Genomic DNA, 10,461 nt, shown 5'->3' with positions numbered 1-10,461 from the left:
GGGTTCTTTCTCATCTCCTGGCACACATAACTAATTACTAAAATTCTGCGGCACACCGAAAAGTGTATTTGTTGCTGATCTGGCAAAAAAAAAAAAAAAAAAAAGATATAATTTTGGTTCATTCACTTCGATGGCTATTGTCGTGTTGGTTGGTTGGTTGTTGTTTTAATTTGACAATCAAAGGGAGAAGAGGTCAGTGCCCCTGACTAAATAGTTAAGTACTGCATGTTGTACAAATTCTTGGGGCACACAGGTTGAAAATTGCTGTTCTGCTAGGAAGAGAAGAATGAAGTATTTGTGTAGATGCTGCCCCAAATCCAGGCATCAGGAATGCAGAGGTTCATCCCTTGTGGGAGGTTCTGGGAAAGCTCTTCGAGGAGATAACAAGGTGGGTTTTGTTTGTTTTTTCAATGTATTTCTTTATTGGTTTCAGAGAGGAAGGGAGGAGAGAGAGAGAGAGAGAGAAACATCAATGATGAGAGAGATCATTGATCGGCTGCCTCCTGCACACCCCCCACTGGGGACTGAGCCCGAAACCCAGGCATGTGCCCTTGGCCAGAATCGAACCCGGGACCCTTCAATCTGCAGGCTGACACGCTATTCACTGAGCCAAGCCGGCCAGGGCGCAAGGTGGGTTTTGAAGGGTGAATAGGAGTTCTCCGCAGCTGTAAGGGGGAAGAGAAGCATGCGCAGACTGAACAGGCCAGGCACCTGGACAGGCTCTGGCAGGATCTATTAGAAGTCTGAATCGTCAGCAAGGAGCTCAGGGAGAGCTCTGTGAGCTTTGCTAAAGGACTTGGGCTTTATCCTCAGGTACTGGAGAGTTCAGAAAGCTTTTTAACCAGGGACACAGCATTTCAGCTAGATCGCTGAGGCCTGCGAGGTAAATAACCACACCAATAACCAGGTTGTTACCTGCTATCCACCTGGACCCAGGCTGTCAGAGACACAACCGACCATCCCCACCCTCCAGCCAACCTCCCTTGTTCTCATTTTATCTGCAACAAGACCCTTCCTCATGTGATTTGACTCCCTAAGCTGTGCAATTTCAGAAAGTGAAGGTGTCTGCCCACACCTGACACACGTAAGTTAGGGAGCTCTTAGAGAACAACACCTGTGTCCTATTGTCTGTGTGTCCCCGGCACCCGGCACCGAGTGTAGCCTTGAGGTGGGGTTCGAAAAGGAATTTACAATTATGAACGCTCCCTTCACGGGAAGTAGCAATTACTTGTAGTGTTGCAAGTCCTGGAGTGGTTCCTCACCTTGCCGGGGACATGGCAAAAAATCTGAAATGCTGGTTCCAAAAGCAAGTCCGAGGACGCAGTAAATGTAGGGGGAAGTGGTAGTTACAGCGTGGAGAAACCAAACACCCCCTGGACTGGGTGAGGAAAACGAATACCAATAAGGGTGATGGACATCGGACATCGTGTGCCTCCCGAGGTGCGGCCTGGAGAAGGACATGCCATCTCCTAAGGGGCATTCCGATTCGGAAAGTGTGGTGTGAACGGAATCAGGAGGAAACATCAGACAAAGAATGTTTATCTTAAAGTGAATTTTAAAATAATTATTAAACTATGTCTCAAACTGACAAAAAAAAAAGGTATTTACAAAACAGATCTGAGGAGAGCTGATGGGAATATTGTCCGTAAATTAATAAATCCTTATTTAGGAACTCTTCCTCAGTGGCTCGCGAAGCTCATTCATGTGAATCAGTACCCACAAATCACACTGGTTCTGAGATATCGACCAGCTCATGTGTCTAAGCTTGCAAAATTCAGAGCTGCCCCTGGTCCGTGGTGACTTCCCCAAGGTCAAGCTTCTTTAGGGCCAGCCAATCAGTCCTCTCTGCAATGCTACCCCCACCTAACACCGCCCTCCCCGCCCATCATGAGGCTTCAGGGGTCTTTTCAGATTTGGATGTTTCCGTTAAAATTTCTACAAATGTTTGTGTGGCTTTTTTTTTCTCCGGCCCCTCTCAGCTGCTCAAAGAGCACTGAAGGGTGGTAGGTGTGATTCAGGTTTGGGTGCCACAGAAAGACAAGGACCAGGTACCCTTTCAGCTCACCACAGCCCCGTTTCTCTGAGAACAGCTCCTCCCCTCACACACACACTCCTCGGGACTTGGGCTGTCACCTATGTATTCTGTGAGCAGCGTTGGTCACAGTGATTGGACCAGAGAAGAAGGACATTTGCCTCAGGGCCAATTCATTTCCCTTCCCTAAAAACTTCCCTGGCCGGTGTGGCCCAGTGGTTAAGTGTCCACACATGGCAGGGCCAATTCATTTCCCTTCCCTAAAAACTTTCCTGGCCGATGTGGCCCAGTGGTTAAGTGCCCACACATGGACCAAGAGGTCACTGGTTTGATTCCCAGTCAAGGTACATGCCTAGTTTGCAGGCTCGGTACCCAGTGGGGGGCATGCAGGAGGCAGCTGACAATGGTCCTATCAATGTTTCTATCTCTCTGTCCCTCTCCCTTCCTCTCTCTCCACTTCTGTCCAACTTGAGTGCAAATCAGAGGTTCCCATGTTCCCCTCAGGGTCCGGTGAATTTGCTAGAGTTGCCCAGGGACCTCAGGGTCACCCGTTTACCAGTTTATTAAATGATACGATAAAGGATACAGATGGACAGGCAGAAGTCTGGGAGGGTCCCACGCACAGGAGCGCCTGTCCCCGTGGAGTGGGGTGTGTCACCCTCCCACCATGTGGGTGTGTTCACCTGGGAGCTCTCCAAACCCCATGACTGGGATTTTACGGAGGCTTCTTCAATAGGCATGACCTCCCTAGAGAGCTGGGGGTGGGGCTGAAAGTTCCAAATGCGAATCATGGCTTGGTCTTTCTGCTGACCATGCCCAGCCAGGAGCCCTCCAGGAGCCCATCCAGAGTTGCCTCCTTAGAACACAAGATGCTCCTAGTGCTCTTACCACGTGAGAAATTACAAGCGTTTTGGGAGCTCTGCACCAGGAACTAGGGGCAGAGACCAGTATGTACTTCCTATTATTTCCCACACATCATAACACCTACCCAATGTATTTAAATCATCAGTATGTCCTGTTCTCTTCCCCTGCGAAAGGGCATGCCCTGATATTATAAGTTCCTCCAGAGCAGTAACTTCCTCTGTTTCATCTTTGTATCCATGCAATTATTTCCAAAATCAGAAACGAAGTGTGAAACAGTAAAGGTTTGTTGAGCTTTCAAAGTGGGAAGCGTAGACAAAGTTCCCTCCTTCAGCAGGTGAAGGCTCCCTGACCACCAGCAGGTGTCAGTCAGGACGAGTTTCTGTAGCTTTTGGCTGCCAAGCTCCTGGTCTGAATCCCGGTCCACAGTGGGTGGTGAAAGTATAGATGAATCACGGGAGGTGTGCAGAGTGACTGTGACCAGTGAGTCAGTTCCAAAGCCCCGGGCGTCAGGCCAGTCAATAGGCAGCAGTATAATGTAGGCTGCATCAAGTTACTCATTGTATATTCCCGATTTCCTCGCGCATGTTCCCCAAGTGCTGAACATGGCGCTCCAAGTGCTCGGCGGATACCCCATTCCAGGAAGGAGGAAACAAATAACCCTGAGAAGAGCAGAAATTATTCCCTGGAAGAGCAGAAATTGCATGTTTCTCCTCCCCACCCCCCAACCCCCTAGAGAATCCAGATACATGTTTAAACAATAATGAATAAACAAATGAATAACAAAAAATGAATGGGCGGCTGAGTTCTCTCCAAAATGTGTTAGATGCACTGAAAATGTATCTCAATAAATTAGCTTTTTCCCTGAGATTTAGCATTATATATATTTGAAATGTGAATTTTCAAAAAGATATTCTGTTTATGAAAAAAAGACATACTAACTATCCACAGAAAAGCTAGTAGAGCTGAACTTAAAAATAAAAAAGGTCCTGTCTGGGTAGCTCAGTTGGCTAGAACATCGTCCTAATACGCCAAGGTTGCATGTTCAATCCCCCACTCAGGGCACTTACAAGCCACAACCAATGGATGCATATATAAGTGGAACAACAAATCGATGTTTCTCTCTCTCTCTCTCTCTCTCTCTCTCAAATCAATAAATAAAATTTTATTTTAAAAAATTAACTCGATGAAATGTGAAGATAATCTTTTTTTAATGCATGTCTGACCTTGACTGGTATGTAAGGAATCTGTAGGAGAAAACACAAGTAAGCAATTGTGAGAGCTCTACTTGCCCTGGGGGCATCCATGGATCCCTGGTGACCTATACCAGTGTTTCCTGAGCGGTGGAGGTGAGGGAACCTGCACCTGGACAGAGCAGACAGTCAAATCAGAAGAGGATGCTTAAGCCTCCCCAAGCCCCAAACCACTAATATCCTCAGTGGACAGTAGGTAAACTTTTTTTTAAAAAAAGGAAAGAAAAAGCCTGCCAAACTAGGGAGATCGTGGGGGTGTGGGTCTGTCTTGTCTTAGCCTTGGGTCAGAGTAAAGCAAAATATAAACAAACAAAATACTGCCTCTCCTGAGAATTCTCCACCCGACCCCTCCACCCATACGTATTTACCTAGCGACAACCTCACTGTCCCGTGTCGCCCAATGTACTCCAAGATGAAAACGTAAAGTGTTTCTGGAGCGTTAGGATCTATAGGCACCTGGAAGAAACAAACCCAGACTCTCTCTCGAAGCATGCAATTCAGGCAAGATTTCCCACGAAGCTGCAAGCAACATGACTCACAGGGAGAACAAATCCCAACAAGTAGAAGCAACTGCAGAATCATAACCATAAAGATCATAGAATTGTTATTATCCAATGTCAAATAATGTCATCGTGTTTCACACGGAGATAAATCACGGAGGGAATTTGAAAGTGCACCAAGGATAAAGTTATCAGTAAAGTAGACTCCTTCCCCAGTGTGAGCACCCCTCATCAAATCCCCGGAGGGCCTGAATGGGACAGAAGGTGGAGGAGGAAGGAATTCATCCCTTTTGCTTCCTGTGAGCTGGGACATCTCACCTGGTCGCCTCCGGCTGGGATTTAATCAGCAACCCTGGTTCTAAAGCCTTTGGACTTGGACTGAATGACACTGCCAGGCTTCCCGAGTCTCCAGTTCATCGACAGCAGACTGTGGGACTTTTCAGCTTGAGCCAAACTGTCATATGCATGTCTATGTACTGGTGCCTCTGGAGAACCTGATTAGTGCAAGTAGAATGCATGAAAGCACCAGTGAATCCATGCTATCACTTGCTGCCATACGTTGTTAATGCGAAGTGTGTTTCTCAAACTGCAAATCTTGCTGGCAAAAACCCTACCCAAGTGGGAGCATTTGTCTCCTTTATATATGTGCACCAGGATTCTTAACGGCAACAAAAATCAAACCTGGGTGTTTTAAGCAGGAAAAAATCATTAAAAACATGTCAGCTTGGGCAGCCGCTGGCTCGAAGGCTGGGGTCGTCCGCAGGTTGCCGCCTCCCAGTCATGAAAGGCCTCCTTCCCTTTCCTCGCAGCGCCTTTCAGGCCCCTAGCGCGCTCATGGCGGTGTCCCTCGTGCTGGGCTTCATGGCCACGTTCGTGGCCACGATGGGCATGAAGTGCACACGCTGTGGGGGAGACGACAAAGTGAAAAAGGCCCGTCTAGCCATGACCGGAGGCATCGTTTTCATCGTGGCCGGTCTGGCTGCTTTGATCGCTTGCTCCTGGTACGGCCATAAGATTTTCACAGACTTTTATAACCCTTTGGTCCCCGTGAATACTAAGTATGAGTTTGGTCCTGCCGTCTTCATCGGCTGGGCAGGGTCTGCTCCGGTCCTCTTGGGCGGTGCATTGCTCTCTTGCTCCTGTCCTGAGAGTGAGGGCAAAGCTAGGTATGGTGCGCCCCGCTCCTACCCTAAGCCCAACTCTGCCAAGGAGTATGTGTGGGCTGGGACTGTGTTGCCCCAGCCTGGCAACCTAGACACTGGAAAGGACCTGGGGCAGAGAGCTCAGCCTGTGGGCAGGATGTGCAGCGGCAGCCATGGGTCATGCAGTCCTGTACACCGTGTACAGTTCCCGGGAGGCTGGGTGGGGGAGAACAAAGGAGGGGCGGATGTGCTTTTGGTACAGTAATAAAAAGTATGTTTTGGAAAGTAGGCTTCTTTCTTTCCCTTCAGGGCCTCTGCTTTTTTCCTACCAAGATCCTTGCAGGGAGCCTGGGACCTTAGTATACCTGTCTCAGCTGAAAAACAAACAAACAAACCCCCCCTTGAGTCTAACGGTGTGCCAAGCCACCCTGTTCCACCAGTTCATTAATCCATTGACATTTTCCAATCTCTTCTGCTCCCAACTCTTGCTTAAATAGCTACCAGAGAGTTTCTTTTTTAATAAAAAAAAATATATTTATTAAAAAAATGTTAACTAGCTCATAGCATCAACGGGAGAACTGACGACAAGAACCAGATTCTGAGCTGCACAGTGACAAACAGCCTGTATCAAGTTGCTGACCGGTCTGGTGACCAGGGCATCACTGCCATGGCTGTGAAGCTTAGACACACAGCTTGCGCCAATGGCCCCAGCATTCACTAGCATTGAATACTGGCCCGATCACCACCCCTGCAGCCACTGCTTTTCCCAGAATTGATCTTCCTGAAACCAGTCTGTCTAGCTAGCTCCGAGGCAGGTGTTTCTGGCAGGCAGAGCCCAGTCCACATGCTGATGCCCCAGCAACAAAATGAGAAAGGAAGTATTTAGCGCTGCCAGCTTCATAGAGGATGATAGGCCCTTTATCTCAGATTCATAACCTGAGGGAATTCGCGAAACACAGGACTGTGGGGGGTGGGGGGGAGTTCCAATGCTGAGGGCCCAAAAGAAATATCCAATGTCCACTATACCCTTAAACTTCAGGACCACCCCTGCCAGTGTACTGGTGCCAGTATGCCTCGGAGAGCCTTCTGCAAACGAGTCTCACCAATTGTAGTGACCTCTTCTTAGGCTGGCGACTGAATAAGGGTTGAGACTCGTCAGGCACAGGCTAGCATCAGGAAGACTTACCTCTGGGAAATTAGGGAGCCACTGTCCAGACTGTTGGCTCCAAGAACACACCACCTTGGCCAAGATCTGGGGAACAGGAAGCCACTGTTGTTATTGTGGTGGTTAATCCTCACAGAAGGATATTTTCCCATTGATTTTTAGAGCGAGTGGAAGGGGGAGGGAGAGACAGAGCTTTTGGTGCTGAAACCTTGACGTCCTAAATCCTCACATGCTGCCTCATTTCTCCCCCACTTAGCTCAGTTCCAGATGCAAGGCCCGTAGCTCACTGGGGAGCTGAAAACACAGCTGGAGACATACCTACAGGAGGTCTAGGAAATGTGGTTTTGGCTGGAAAGCTCAGCTAGGGAGTGTAGGGAGGCAGGACAGGAGGGTGCACATGTTGAGCAACCTATCTACCCTATCTGCCTCCCATGTCATCTTATTCCATCTCTGAAAACTACATTTTTAAAAAATATTTTTAATAGGCAATACATTCACATGGTAAAGAAATTGCAAACACCATCACCAGCACACAATGAAAAGTAAATCTTTTATCTGCCTCCATCCTCCAATCCCTGTTTTTCCTCCCTAGAATCATTGACTTTTATCACTTTCCTATTTATTAACCCAAAGACAATGTATATGTGTGTGTGTGTGTGTGTGTGTGTGTGTGTGTGTGTATACCCCTTCCTTTTTGTTCACATATATGGAACATAAAATATGCACTGTTTTCTGTTTGTTTGTTTTCTTCCCAATATGTTTTTCATAATAGTAGTGAGAGCAGCATCCTTGAGAACCTAATACCAGGCAAGGACAACCTGACCACAATGAGAACTTCATTTCATTTTTACACATTCTTTGGGGGTTTGTTGTTGTTAATCCTCCAGAAGGATATTTTCCCATTGGTTTTTAGAGAGAGTGGAAGGGAGAGGGAGAGACAGAGATATGCATCGATGAGGGAGAGAGAGTGAGAGAGAGAGAGAGAGAGATGGATTGGTTGCCTCCAGCGTTTGATCCCCGGTTAAGGCGAGCCTTCTGCCACCAAAGAACAGCAATGCACCATGAGATCAGACTTGTTTGCTTTGAGGAGTCTCAGTGGAAACACAAGACTGAAGGGATTACTTAAGGCTGAAGCCTTAATAACTCATTGACCAACTTCTTTCTTTATTGAGTCTTACAGCCAACAACGAGAAGGAAAGTAAAGAAAAACTAGCTGAATACAAGTGCCTGCATTGAGAAACACGTTCTGACTTTATAAGTTATAAGATCCGGGCTAAGCATTTGAGGTACGTTATCTCAGTTAATTTGATAGTTAACCTGTGATGTAGGTGCATTTTACAGGTGGGCTAACTAAGCTCAGAGAGGTTGTGACCTGCCCCGGTTTACACAAAGGGGTCAATTACAGAGCTAGGGTTTGAGCCCACATCTGGCTGATTCCCAGCCCACGTGGTTGCTTATGGCAGAGAGGAGAGAGGTCTCCATTATCTCCTATCTTTAGGAACAGTAGTAGCTGCACCGGCAGGAGCCAGCGTCAAAGGCAGTCAGAGCCACACCACCAGAGAGGAGACACAGGAGCAGCTCAGGGCAGGACAGCAAGAAGACCCAAAGCACTGCGGTACCTGTCGCCAAGACTCCACAGGCCTGTAACCCCACAAAGGAAACCGGAGTGACCTCTGGTGGCCTAAGAAGTCACCATTCTCGTACCATATTGAAAGCTGAAGGGAGGTTTCTGCTGTGCTCTCTTTGAGGGTGAGGAACAGTTGCTACCAGATAATTAATTACTCCCCCTTTGTTCTGTGTTCTCTTTTATTTGTCATCTTCTACCAACTTTCTACGCAACCCCACTTCAAAAGTCACATAGTCCAGAAACACCAAACAGAAACGCCTATGTTCATAGCAGCACAATTCACCATAGCTAAGATCTGAAACAGCCTAGGTGCCCATCAGCAGATGAGTGGATTAGAAAACTGTGGTACATCTACACTATGGAATACTACGCTGCAGTAAAAAAAAAGGAACTCTTGCCTTTTGCAACAGCTTGGATGGAACTGGAGAGCATTATGCTAAGTGAAATAAGCCAGTCAGAGAACGATAAATACCACATGATCTCACTCATTTGTGGAATATAGTGAACAACATAAACTGATGAACAAGAATAGATTCAGAGACAGAGAAACAGCAATCAGACTATCAATCCCCAGAGGGAAAGTAGGGGAGGGAGGGGGTAAGGGGAAGAGATCAACCAATGGGCTTGTATGCATGCATATAAGCCAAACCAATGGACATGGACAACAGGGGGATGAGAGCATGAGTGTGTGTGGGGGGGGTTATGAAGGGGGGAATGAGGACACATTTGTAATTCCTTAACTAATAAAGAATTTAAAGATTTTTTAAAAAGTCACATAGTAAGAATAGTGGCTAAGTTGGTAGACTCTGGACCTAGACTTTTTGAATCCTGACCCTTGGCAGCTGTGCAATCTTAGTCAATTACACACATTTTCCATACCTTAGTTTCTTTTCAAAAATCCTACCATGTGAATTTGCATACTTCTGATACATTCTTTTTAATAGCTGCCTTAGATGTACCATACTTTATTTGATCACTGCTTGAATGATGAATGACCTCTTTAATCTCAGCTTTTGGCCACTGTGAACAATGCTGCAATAAACACCCATATAAATACATTTCAGTGCTTTCTGGGTGTCTTCCCAGAAGTGGGATTATAGATGAAAGGGTATGTTTTTATTTTTAATAGACATTGCTGGAATGCTTTCTGAAAGGGCTGCACTAATATACAGCAATCTATAATAATAAAAGCGCAATATTCTAATTAGACCGGACAGCCAAGCAACCTTCCGGACATCCTTCCAGACAACCTTCCGGACAAAGCCGGGGCTGTGAGGGCCAAGCCCCTTGCACGAATTTCGTGCATCGGGCCTCTAGTATATAATAATGCCGTTCCAGCAATTCCACAGCAATAAATATTATCTGAATTTTTCTAAAAGTTCACAGTCTGATAAGTATAAAATGATATCTCATTGTTCCTTTAGTTTTCATTCCCTGGCTATTTGTGAGCTTGAGTATTTCTCATATGCTTCTTTTTAAAAATGTATTTTTATTGATTTCAGAGAGGAAGGGAGAGGGAGAGAGAGATAGAAACTTAAATGATGAGAGAGAATCATTGATCGGCTGCCTCCTGCACGCCACACACTGGGGATCAAACCTGCAACCTGAGAATGTACCTTGACCGGGAATGGAACCATGACCTCCTGGTTCATAGGTCGACGTTCATCCACTGAGCTATGATTGCTGGGGTCATATACTTCTTGTTCGTTCGGATTTGTTCTGTGAATTACTTCTTCATGTCCTTTACGCATTTTTCTATTAGGTTGTCAGTTCCCTTCTTATCAGTTTGAAAGAATCCATCTTATGTTATAAATAGTAACTTTGTGCCCCGCTAGTGTGGCTCAGTGGTTGAGCCTCGACCTATGAACCAGGAGGTCATCA

At 46.5% G+C, this 10,461-nt stretch overlaps 1 pseudogene; it reads left to right on the top strand.

Moving 5' to 3' along the window:
* The first annotated feature begins 5,426 nt into the window (after positions 1-5,426).
* LOC102772463 lies at positions 5,427-6,232 on the top strand (annotated as a pseudogene).
* Positions 6,233-10,461: the final 4,229 nt, after the last annotated feature.

Source organism: Myotis davidii, unplaced genomic scaffold (assembly GCF_000327345.1).
Source record: "Myotis davidii unplaced genomic scaffold, ASM32734v1 scaffold88, whole genome shotgun sequence".
Lineage (NCBI taxonomy): Eukaryota > Metazoa > Chordata > Mammalia > Chiroptera > Vespertilionidae > Myotis > Myotis davidii.
The sequence above is the reverse complement of the archived record's forward strand: the minus strand, read 5'-3'. Positions and strand labels throughout refer to the sequence as shown.